This window comes from Meriones unguiculatus, chromosome 20 (genome assembly GCF_030254825.1).
Source record: "Meriones unguiculatus strain TT.TT164.6M chromosome 20, Bangor_MerUng_6.1, whole genome shotgun sequence".
NCBI lineage: Eukaryota > Metazoa > Chordata > Mammalia > Rodentia > Muridae > Meriones > Meriones unguiculatus.
In genome coordinates, this window is record NC_083367.1 from 60,448,911 (window position 1) to 60,461,119 (window position 12,209).

At 44.9% G+C, this 12,209-nt stretch overlaps 1 protein-coding gene and 1 long non-coding RNA gene across 2 annotated transcripts in view; one reads left to right on the plus strand and one right to left on the minus strand.

The window, feature by feature from the left end:
* Pacrg (parkin coregulated) overlaps nt 1-12,209 on the minus strand; it is a 439,800-nt gene that overhangs the window by 91,251 nt on the left and 336,340 nt on the right. The gene's annotated exons all lie outside the window — the stretch shown is intronic.
* LOC132649552 (uncharacterized) overlaps nt 1-12,209 on the plus strand; it is a 28,363-nt gene that overhangs the window by 4,640 nt on the left and 11,514 nt on the right. The window contains exons 2-5 of the long non-coding RNA XR_009588052.1: nt 4,441-4,544; nt 6,977-7,175; nt 7,623-7,672; nt 11,947-12,048. This is a non-coding gene — a long non-coding RNA (uncharacterized LOC132649552). The remainder of the gene's footprint in view (nt 1-4,440; nt 4,545-6,976; nt 7,176-7,622; nt 7,673-11,946; nt 12,049-12,209) is intronic.

Below are 12,209 nucleotides of genomic sequence, written 5' to 3' on the forward strand. Positions count from 1 at the left end.
GGTTCTTAAGAGCTGAAAACGGGCCTATGAAACCCTACAGCTAAAAGGAATCTTCCAAAGACCTATGAGAATACTTGCACTTGAGAGAAGGTCCACCAGAGTCACAGAGAGGCAGCAACTTCTCTAGATGGTGACGCAGAGACTGGCCAACATCAGGGTGAAGGCAGAGGAACAGTGCAGGAGTTTGAAAAAGGGTACCATAAGAGGCAGAGGGAAATGGCTGTGACTGGGTCTTACCAGGCACAAAGAAGGTAGCATAGATGTGGATGTCAGATGACACCAAGACTTGAACCTCCAGAAAAGTCTCACTTACAGAATTTGATTTGGAGGTTCAGAAAGCCTTAGGTTGGTGGGTGGAAAGGAACGAGGATTTATTTTTTCTTTCCTAATCTCGAAGTACTTAGTCTAGAACAGCTGAAGAAGTGGCACCTGTCTATCTTATCATTATCTTCTACTAAGGGTCAAATAACAATCCTTTCTTAAACTTCATCCCAGTGAGTGAAGTAACACTATGAAAATAACAGTGTAAGCTCCATCTGCAAGAAATGTCAGGTAAAGAATTTCCAAGTTGGGCTGTTTTTGAGAGATGGTTGGGTGACAAGCAGTTTGCGTGTGAATAAGCCGTGTGCTCCAGCATGGTGGCTGATGTGGACACACACGGCAATAGTCAAAGCCAGACAGAAACAGTCAGGGAGAGGACACTGAGTTATCCTTGGCTTTGTCTCTTAGGGTATTGAGGGACCGTGTGACTGGAAATGCAGTATTACTTTTGCCCTGTTCTGGCTCTGGACTATAGAACACACTTTTTGGAGGTTCCATTGCTCTTGCTGGCTTCTCTTCTCAAAAATCTTAATGAGCAATGAAGACAAATCAAAAGATACCAATCTTGGCTACTCTAAGGATGAACCCATGTTCTATGGGGAGTCTGAGGGGCACTCTTTTAGTCCCTGGGGCTGTCTGACAGGATCTTCAGATATGCTCTAGGAGATCTGATTCTCCTTAGTCCATGACTACAACAAATAGCCTGCTTCCTCCTATAGGGTCTGTCTGCCCCTCCATCTAACTTGAGTCTCTTTGCTGCCAGCCAGGTCATTCCCTCACTTACTATTTTCCTCCTGGGTACCAGATGTTCAAGCCTTTGGCTCAAGGATAGGAATTTCTGGGGCTCCTGTCTAGGGCTGTGCTTACAGAGAACAGATGTGAATGTAGGCATGTGGGGACTTCTTGTTTAGTTTAAGAATGTTCATGCTTCTGTTTCAGTCTCACACTATCTTTATGTAGGTTTCCTGGCTCCTTAGTGGCTACCTGAGTCATTGCATAAGACTAAGAGCTTTGTTAGGAGGGCAGTGAACACCACTCACCAATTACCGGGATGAGAATAGCAACACAACCAACTCCATTGCATTGTTAAGACCTTCCTTAGAAGATGACCCCATTCTCTGGGTTGTCTTCTTGGAAGAATATTTTTTACTTTGGGGTTCTGTTATTTCTATTTCACAAAGATTTATACTTCTTTGAGATGTTACCAGATCTAACCTACAAAAATAAGTGCCAGGCCATCTGGGAGCCTGGGCCATGCAAGCATGAACCAAGAAGCAGCAAGCAGCATGTCCCGGAGTGACCAGTCCTCAGCATTTACATAAACAGGGACAGTGAATGCCAGCCTTGTCAGTCACGGGCACTGGGCTCATGGCACCGGGAACAGCTGACTAACTATTGATGCCCTAGGCGTGGCGGCTAAATGTAAACACATTTTCACAGAACTTTCTTGTACCTCACCCACCCCCAAATCACAAAAGGAGGCAGCTAATTGGGGACTGCTATGTAAAATTTCCTATTAGGAAATGAAATAGGACATGGTGCCATTTCATATAAAAGAGAACATGAGAGAGACCTCAGTGCATGTGACAAAAAATGATTGGCAGCAGCATCCTGCTTCTGCAGGTATCAGAGAACAGATGAGCAGGCCAGGAAGCACCCAGTTCATCCCGCCCTTCACCACACTGTGTAACAGGCCCCTGTCACCAATGATGGGTAACTCTGAGTTTCCCATTGTGCTGTGAGTGATTCTTAAAAGACTGGTAAGACACTGGCTAAACATCCACTAGCAGAACTACTGAAGCATGTGCTAGTCAGCACAGCTATTGTCCTTTGTACACAACTTCTTATCAGCTCATCGAAGGCCGGATTTCTCTCCAGCAAAACTAGGTTAGCTGTGGAGCTTGGCACTCTGGGTGACAATTCCTTTGATCTTGCAAAGGAGCTTTGTACACACATTCTAAATCTGCACTTGAATTTTCTTTGGCAAATTGTTACCTGAAGTTACCATTCTATTAGTTCCCTAAACTACCTTTCGTGTTTTATTACAGGTATCCTCTTATGTCTTATGAGGCTAACATGGTATCTGCTTTTCCAGAGGAACGCATGTTGAAAGGTCAAAGTTCCGAGTGCTGGCACATGCCACTAATCTCAGTGCTTGGAGGGCAGAGGCAGGTAGAGTTCTGTGAATTTTAGGTCTTCCTGGTCTCTTCAGTGAGCTCCAGGGTGGCAGGAACTAGATGTGAGATTGTCGAGAATGAGGGAAGTGGCGCTAGAGAGATGGATCATTAATTATGATCACATACTCCTTTGGACCTGGGTTTGGTTCCTAGCACCTACATGGTGGCTCATGATTGTCTGTAACTCTAGTTCTAGGAGATCTGATGCCTTCTCTAGCCAGTGTGAGTACATGCAAGCAATTCCTGTACACATAAAATATAATCTTAAAAAAAAACTGAAACAAGAAAAGATAGATTAATGTGTCAGATACATTTTTTTCAGCTTTAGCTTTTATTCCTTAATTGTCCTAAGCTGATATCTACAGAGAAACAGCACCCTGAGAGCTCCTAAGGGCACGCTTGCATTGAAGCATGTGTTTCATATGCTGGACGGCTCATGATGGCTGTGCCTCAAGAACAATACATGGGCACTGCTGGGCTCAGGGGAATGGCAACTGCAAATACTGAGGGACACTTGGTGCAGATCATGGACTAAAAATGGTACTAGTCAAAGCATGGGAAGGGCAACTTACAGCAACGGGCCAGTCTGCCCTGTAGAAGCAGAGAATCACAGACTCTGCCCATTTCCCAGCTTTATGGACCATCTCACACACAGTCAACCCTTTCCTTGCTATGACTACAGCTTCCCAAGGACCAGAAGACCACAGTCTAAGTCTGTAGAGGAGATAGACACCTGAAAGAAAGCACCATGGCTCCTACTCTGTAGCTTTAGGGTATAAGTATATATTCTTTGATAGTAAGATAGTAAGGAGTCATTTTAATGAGGCACAGGATTGGGTTGTGAACTGTCATTAATGCAATTTATACAGCATCAAATTATTTCAACAGAGACCACACAATTGGTGAATGCCCACTATACCCAAGCCATAGGAAATTACTTGGGAGAGCATTTTCTATGCCTAGAAAAGCTCCCCATCTCCCTGATGGGGTATGCAAGGCACAGCTATACTTGGAGAGTTCTGTTTGCACAGAGTACATGATTTTATTTAGGAAATCTTCCCATATGTATGCACACAGTCGCAACAAAGCAGCAAAGTCACAATTACAACAACAACAACAAAAAGTTGGGTATGGTGGCTCATGCCTTTAATCCCAGCACTTGGGAGGCAGATGCAGGCAGATCTCTGAGAGTTTGAGGCCAGCATGGTCTACGAAGCAAGTTCCAGGATAGCCAGGGCTACATACAGAAACCCTGTCTCAGAACAAACAAACAAAGGAACAAACAAATGAAACGGTACAATAATAATAATAATAATAATAATAATAATAAGCCAGTACTATAAGTGGTATTTTAAAGAGACATGATCACCATGGGACCTTTACTCACTTGCCATTTATTACCATATTAAAAATTGGACATTTATTTGTTTTTTAGTGGGAATATGGAGCAGAAAAGGCCTTGTCTCCCACAACCTCCTTCCATAGTGGTGCAGAATGGACACTTGCTAGTCAATTTCATGATAGCAGTCGCTAGGCAAATGCTATGTCATGAGAAAACTGGGCCTGAAGGAGACCCCTGAACAATTTGTGTAATGCTAGGATATTTCCCTGAGAAAACCTGGACATGACGCCACGAGAAGAAATTTGGTCACTTACAGGGGTATAAGACTGCATTTGATGGGAATCCATTCCTAGCACTGGCCAGAATTTCTACCATGACCCGGACTTGAGTGCACACTGACAGCATTCCCCACCAGCAGCCCTGTGTGCCTAGAACAAGTCCCAGGTCCTGTAACTTCTCCAGTTTCTCTTGGAGCTGGCTGAATTTGGACCCTGTGTTTTGCATTTCCTGCGAAGATGGGCCTCTGTTACAAGAACCATGTGGGTTACAGTCTAAGAAGTCCTCCCCATCTTTTCTGTCCCTTTTTGTACTACATTCCAGGTTCATGGTTTATTTCAGTAAAGTCCTGTGGTGACAACAGAGAAGACCTCTCCCCTCTTACTCCTTTCCTGTGCCAGACACCTGGTGGCCTGCTGTTTTATGAGGTAAAGATCCTTTCCCCACCTCCTTCACTGGGTGGACAGTCAGCTCCATTCCACCACATAGGCCCGGGTGGGCTAAACTAATCTGCTATTGTGGCTTCTGCTGGTTACATTGTCCTCCTGGCCTTGTCGGTAACATAGAAACAGAGCAACTCTCCCGAGCATAACCCGAGTCCCATCCTTTGTCCTGTTTCCACTTACTCAACAAGTCCCTGAGTGTACCCAGGTTGCACTCACACTTCCAGCATGCTCTGTGCTTGTCTGGGGGTTGGGGTGCGGACCTTCAGTACAGCCCTTTGCCAGCATGTCCAACTCCCGCTTTCTCAGTGGGTCTCTGGGCTTTCACTTGCTCTCTTTCATCAAAATGCCCAGAGCCAGGCAAAGAGGTCTTTCTTATTCTTTACAGGCCTCCTGCTATGTGAAGGCAGTGAGCAGTGAGAATCTGTGAGTGACCTCGCAGGCAAATGGGTGGTTTTAGGACATTCTAGTTATGGTTTTTCTAAAAAGAAATAGCAACAATGTTACTTAGGATAGTTAGAGGCATTGAACCTGGTGTGGCCTGTGAGAATAGTACGTATGTGCACAACACACACACACACACACACACACACACACACACACACACACACTTCCTTTTCCTACTTAGGGGATGAAGACTCTTCCCAATTCCTAATCTCAAACAATATCTGAACATACTGTATAGTTGTTTAGGCATTGCTCTAATGTTTCTTAGAGTTTTAGGCTCAAAGTTTCACCATCAATTTGTCATGCAAACACGATGTAGGTGGGGACAGTTTTAATTGAACCATCACTGATGCATGTGTAGAGAGCTGGCATAACCTGAGGCATGCAAAAAACAGTTTTCATACAGAACGTGCAGATGCTTAAAAAGACGAATATTAAATAAGAAATCCTCCTTTAAGGCTTCCTGTTACTCCGACTTCTGTTACCTCTGAGGCCTGTGTATTAGCAGCACAGTAAATTTCTTAAGGAGCCAAGTGCAAGGAGCTAAATTTGCACATTGATTTTTGTCTTCTGTGTGCCGTTGAAGGCTGATTTAAAATGATGGTGGGGATATTCTATTTTCAACTGGCTGAAGTTCAATAGGAACAGAATAAGACCCTGTTCTAGGAAACTCTTTCACAGTGAAATTTTGGCAAAGCTAAACCTAATTCCTTTCACTGTGTCCCAGTACAGCCTCGACACTGTTCTAGGGAGCAGCACACCCCCCCAGTGACAGGCTTCCTACAGCACAGCCTGAGGAATTTTCCGTCTTTTCTTTTCAACCACGTTAGCAACTCCCTGCTTTGAATTAAGAATGCTAAAAGAAAATATTTTATAATAAAATCAATAAAGGACATACAATTTCATTATAGTTATAGTTTTAAAATCATAAACCTCTATTTTCTTAATTTCGGAGACATATTTAATCATTTCAGACACAGGACATTACTTCATTTAATTATTATGATAACAAAAGCTTAGTAAGACCATTTGCTCCACTTAACAAGCGTAATGAAATGAGTGGCCACATAACAGTTCCATTTGGCCACAAATCAAGGTTGGAGAGTTTCAAAGTTTTCTTCTTCTGGCTTTCTGTGTTCACTCAGTCTCCCCACCCTTACTCAATCCTCACCATGGATTCCACCAGGCTGGCCCTTAAATCTGCCCCTCTCTACTGATGAGGAGAACCAAGAGCTGACAGGCGCTTTAGAGAGACTCAAGATGAGGCCTTGAAAATCAAGACCATCATACACTCCTTTTGTTACGCTCTGTCCACCTTCCTGAAGAGTGGATTTGGCTAAAATTGCTTCTGACATGTTGACAACAGTTCCTGTTCTTTTGTTTTCAGGACCAAGCCTTTCGGGTAACAGTTAGGATATACCGAGCTCACCTGCAAGCCTAATCTAGAGCTCTGTGGCTTGTTTGCCCAACCCAGGCGGCTTCCGTCTTTATTCATTCATTCTTCACTCATTCGGCCAGGACTCGAGGAATGCAACAGGGGCTAGCCTCTTGTTTCCTGGCTTCATCATCTCAGCAACTCAAATTCTACATTCTTTCATGTTTCTTCCCTGAAGCTTCATTAACTGCTGAACACAGGCAGAATCTCTTCTTCACTGGTCTCACAGTGTTTGCCTCTACTCCTCTAGCACACAGCAACTCTTGGATCAGGCTATGCCCTGTCAATTGTAGCTTCTGGGGCCTTGGGAGAGCTGGTTGGAATCTGTTGTTCTCAGCTTGTTTATAAGACAAACATTTCACAGTAAGGTTACTTGTGAAATCTAAATGATACAGTAGAGCCACAGAGCAATGCTAACATAAGGCGTTAGTACTTCATATTTATCTCAATATGTACATAGGGGGTTTAGATAGACTATTTAGATTGAATTTGACCGAATACATTTAATCAAAAACTTTGACCTTCTTCCTTTCAGTGAAATGTTTTGACTTTAAAGGAGGCCTGTGCAGAAGGCAGACACTGTGTTAATCACTGGGAGCCTCTTACGGGGTGTGTCCTGACTCTCAGGAAGCATCTGGGGATCGGCCAGCGACCCTCAGCACCACCCTTGTTTGGACTGACTCTGCAGACAGAACATTCCAAAGACAGTGCTTTTATTGCGTTTTCACAGAGAGGTATGGACTTTCACATTAAGATATGGACTTAGCAGAGCAAAGGAGGGTTAGAGATTTCCTCACTCACTTCACATGCTCTCTGCTTTCACTAAAAGAAATTTTTAGAGATGGTTAAGAGACCTTACTAACCCACTGGTGGAAACAGCAGGCATCCCCCAAGCTCAAAGTGGACCCCACAAAACTTATGCCGCTTTCTACTTTCAGTACAGGAAGAATTAAGTAGGGCAATATTCCTATGTAGCATATTTGATTGAACACTGGTCATTCATTGGACATTGACCCCTAATCTTTAGAACTCCCTTCCGGCAGCAAAGCTGTAGGACGCAGTTTGACACTTTGGCCTGTCCTCAGCTGGGGGCTGTGGGCTGCAAGCTGGACACAATGGAGTCCACAGTCCATGCAGTTCTGGAATCAGTAACCTAATCATGCCAACACTCTCCCTTCTAGGCTGACGAGAGAGGACTCAAGGTATTATGGGATGCCAGGACTTTGATTCGGTGAGTAAGGACCACATTGATTTTTCCAGTGGGGAGAAAACAAAATCAAAGAGCTGTGGCTAGGGTTAGTTTTTTTTTTTTTCCTTTTCTCTTCTTTTTTCCCCCTCCTATCTCTAGCAAATCATCTTCAATTCTTTCTCCCTAACACATGAGGATACATTTCCAGGGACATGTCCTGGGGGTGGAGTGTTCTCAGAGGGGGAGGAGGACAGCTGGCTGGAGACTGGGAACAAGGTCACAGTGTTCATCTCTGGGGACCACAAAAGAATGGAGAATTGGCTCTTTCATCTCCAGCCTCTGCTCTCCCTTTTGCTGCCCTGAGTCTCTGCTGTCCCCAAGTGGCCAGCTAGGCTGTGTAGGTGACCCTGGGATGCTAGGTAGGTAAAAGTTTCTTAAAGGGCTTCCTGTTTGCAGAGACTTCCAAGCCTGAAGTCTTTAACCCTTCATGTGCATGGTAGCAGAGAGATGAGCAGCTTTGAACCAGCAGGAGACTGAGGGTCAAAGGTACTGGCTCCAGCAGCAGCAGCAGCAGGACAGGTAGGGACAAAGTTGAGACCAGTGTCTGCCTCCTGGGCACCACTGCCTCAAGATGTTGCCATGGTGACCAAAGGGTTTTATTGTTGTTGTTGTTTGTTTTGTTTTTGGACTGTTCTGACTTCACAGGGAGGCCTTCAGTCTCTGCTTGCAAAGATACCCCTCCTACCTATCTAGGCTCATACTCTGGCCCTATTATTCCTCATTGGAGGGCTCCTGGGTGTAGAATAGCTCAGAGTCCCAGCCTTCAAAGAGTTAAAATGAAAATAAAGATAGCAACTGATAAAAATATTCACAGCATTTTGTATTTGGTCACTCCATGTGAGGTAGACACTTACAATTTATGTCATCTTTGTTATTAATTTATGAATTTGTTTGAAAAATATAAAATGGAATTTCTTGTGTATATTTCCAATCTAAAGAAACTATGTTTTGTTTCCAATATGCTGGGAGGACCATACATGTGTAAAGGGATGGAATTCCTTTTTTGGCAGCCAGCCATAACGCCCTCTCACAAACTCAGTGGGGCTTGGTAGCAGCATTTCCCACTGTGTGTCTCTAGAATTTTACAATGGTTACCCATTTTCATCATGGAGAATGAAAGCCTCTAGAGCTAGATGTAGGGAACAATCCTGTGAAACCTCCATGATATGTTGAGAGATGCACCTGTCAATAACCGTAAGCATGGAGTTCTCCCCAACGGAAAGTGTTTATCTCCATTGTTCAAAAATTATCAATCAAGTGATTGATTGCTTCCCCTGGAGAAGCAAGTGCACACAGGAAATGGGCCATAAGAACTTAATCTTGAGCAAAAGCTTAAATCTCTTAGAACTGTAGGTCAGATGGAAGATTAGAGGGAGAAGGTGGGAAAACAACGGGCAGAGTTATGTCTGGCTTAGAAGGGTTAAAAGAGCAGATCCAATAATGGGATGACTTGAGTGCTTTCACAGTTGATAGCGGAGATGACCTTCTGAGGCCGTAGCAGCTTCTGGTAGATTAGAGGGAGCACTATCAGCCTGCCAGCTGATTTTCAGGAGCATATGAGGGAAAAGGGGTACTACAGTCCAGCCCAGGTTGGATAGCCCCTGCCTGTGTGACCTGGCCTCACTTGCCTGGCTTCCAGCACATCATCTGCAAGTATAAGGGATAGATGTACAGAGCAGACACCGCCATGATGGCCACAGGAGCTCTAGATGCACCTAACTTCAAGGGAGGAGGGCATATCATACTCCATAGATGGGGTGGCAGACAGGCGCAGACAACAAGTGTGCGAGATCTGTGACAGAGATCTTCTGACACGAAGGCTCAGTGAGTGGCTTGAGTCCTGACTTCTCTTCAGGTACTGTGCCTCATCTGCCAGACACAAAAGCCGAAACAGGAAGGGGCAGGACCATCGCCGCAGGCTCCCTTTCTGTCTAGGTCGCCCTGTGGAACCAGGTGGCTCGGGTCCAGAGGTGTGGTGTATTTCCAAATCTGAAGTATGTTTCTTCTGCCTGCCAGCTTTTGGAGTCGGGTGAAATGCATCATGAGCTTTCTCATTTTCAGTCTGGGCGCCCAGAGTGTTCTATTCCAGTCACTCTCCTGGTGCTTACATGCAGTGTGCTATTTCTAAGGACAGGAACTTGCTCTTAGGCCCTCCCTCCTGTCTTCTCCCTATCTTTGTTCTAAATGTCTTTCTTTCCTCTTTGTTTCATTCCTTCCTTTCTTCTCTTCCTTTGTTCCTATCTTTCTTTTCGTGTCCAGCACAGTGTTTTGTAATCTGGTGACTATTCAACAAACATCCTCAAAATCAGTGGTTCTCAACCTTTCTAATGCTGTTGACCTTTTAATTCGTTTCTTCATGTTGTGGCGGCCTCCAACTATAATTTTTTTTGTTGTTGCTACTTCATGTCTGTAATTTGCTAGTGTCATGAATCATAATGTAAATATCTGTTTTCCGAAGGTCTTAGGTGACCCCTGTGAAACCACAGGTTAAGAACTGATGCTGTAAATTATAATTCACAAATGTCAACAAAACAGAATACAACAACAAAAAACAAAGCAGGGCTTGGATTGGATGTTTTCTGCTGTGTGGATGAGCATTTCCTTTTGCCTCTCTGTTAGTCTATGGTCTCTATTAATGGGCAAGTTGCCACTAATTTAGAAATAGGAAGGTTTTATATGTTTGGAATTAAACCAGAGGTCATAACAGCTTTTGCAGAAGCATGACAGCATGGGCATGTTGGCCCTTGAGTCCAGACAAGGGAGGGCTGCCTGGGGGAGAAGTGGGGCTGTGCATGGCTCCTGAGGACTGAGCAAAGGAAGCACAGGCAGGGGAAGGGGGACACATGACATTTCACCACCAATTTTAACTGACCTAATCAAGTTTTGTTATTTCTTTGAATAAGGTTACTTTGACTTAGATGCTCTGACCTCTGAATTAGATAACTATTCAGAGATAAAGAAAATAGACCTTTTACCAGGACCATGAACCAGAGAGCAGAGACACACTCTGGTTTATGTCAGAAATTATTCCAGTAACAGACTTTGGAAATCCAAGGTCTAAAAGGCCCATTTATACTCTTTTCCACTCTGGCCCTGAAGCTGTGTGCAGTGTTGTTACTGAAGAGTGCCAGGATCTGCCCATGGAGGCAGAGTGCATGGGAGGCAAGTTCCACTTCCTGACTGGGTGTTGTTTAGCTGCTCTGTGGCTCAATGCTCCTTTATATTTGAGAGCACCATGGGCCGTGTCTCAGGAAGCTCTGGCCTAACCTGCAATGTACATACTCTGAGGCACTCAGTGCTTACTTGCTCCCCAGGACCTACTGCTGCAGTGGTTCATCTAATTCCTAGCATCATTTACATAGGCCTGTGGCTGCTGGGAGCCCTCTGAGCCTCCCACCATGATGGCCATTACCTCAGTCCTAATGAGTGGTGGCCTTCTCCCAGGCCCTGACTTTAAAGGCAGTCGCTGCCTGTAAGACAGCTCAAGGACACAATGCCTGTGTCTAAATCCTGGGCTTGTTCTGCAGCACAGCTGAGCTGGAAAGAGTCTGTCTGGTCTTATCCAACCAGATGACGTCTCCCACCTCCCCCCATGGTAGCTGATCACGCTCACCTCACACAAGCTCAAACCCATTTCTCTCAGAAAGAACAGGTCTCAAGCAGGCAGAAAGCATATTTAGTGCACCTTCCACCAAAGATGGTAGCATCCCTTCCCGAGATCTAGCCTCCCAAATCAGGAAACAGGCTGAGGGCATGGGGTAATTCCATGTAATAAAGACGAGGAAAGGGGCTCTTAGGAGAGGTTTAATTTTGAATACAGAAATCAATTAATGAGAGTGATGATTGGCAAGTCCAGAAGGAGGCTTGGACTCTGCAGACATGGTCCCTAAAACAGAGACCCTTTACGCTAGCGATGGCTCTGTGTGGTTTGCCTGAACGCAGCAAAGTGGACGACGATCTTCTGCACTATTTCTCTATTTATTCTACCAACAGCAAAAAGCAGAAACATCCACTTAAGACGGCACTGTCCTGTGTCCAGGCATCTGGGACTCGTGGCTTTAAGAGCCATATCTAGAACTGCAGACTTGCTGGCTCCAGTGTCACAGGCTGAAAACCAACTGGATCTGCTACAGTTACAGTGGAAGGGCATTCTGCATAAGAAATCACTTCCAGGGGAACAGTCACTTGAAATAGGATGTATGGGCGGCGGAGGAGTTCCTGAATCTTGTGTTTTCTTCCTTGATTATTTTGTATAGTTCGTCTGCATCATAAGCATCCCGTTGGCACATAGTCCTGAGAGCCATGCCATCTGGATGAGTTGAGAAGCTGATGATACACTTGGTTTTGGAGGCCTCGAGGTAAGATTCATTTGCAGCATGTGGGGAGAGAAATGCCACTGGCAGTGGTACGGGGGGTTGAAACTAGAGCCTCCCACAAGACGGTACACACCACACACTGAGCTGCCAGCCCCTGTCCAGAGCTTCCCACAAGACAGTGACCAGTACACCACTGAGCCCCA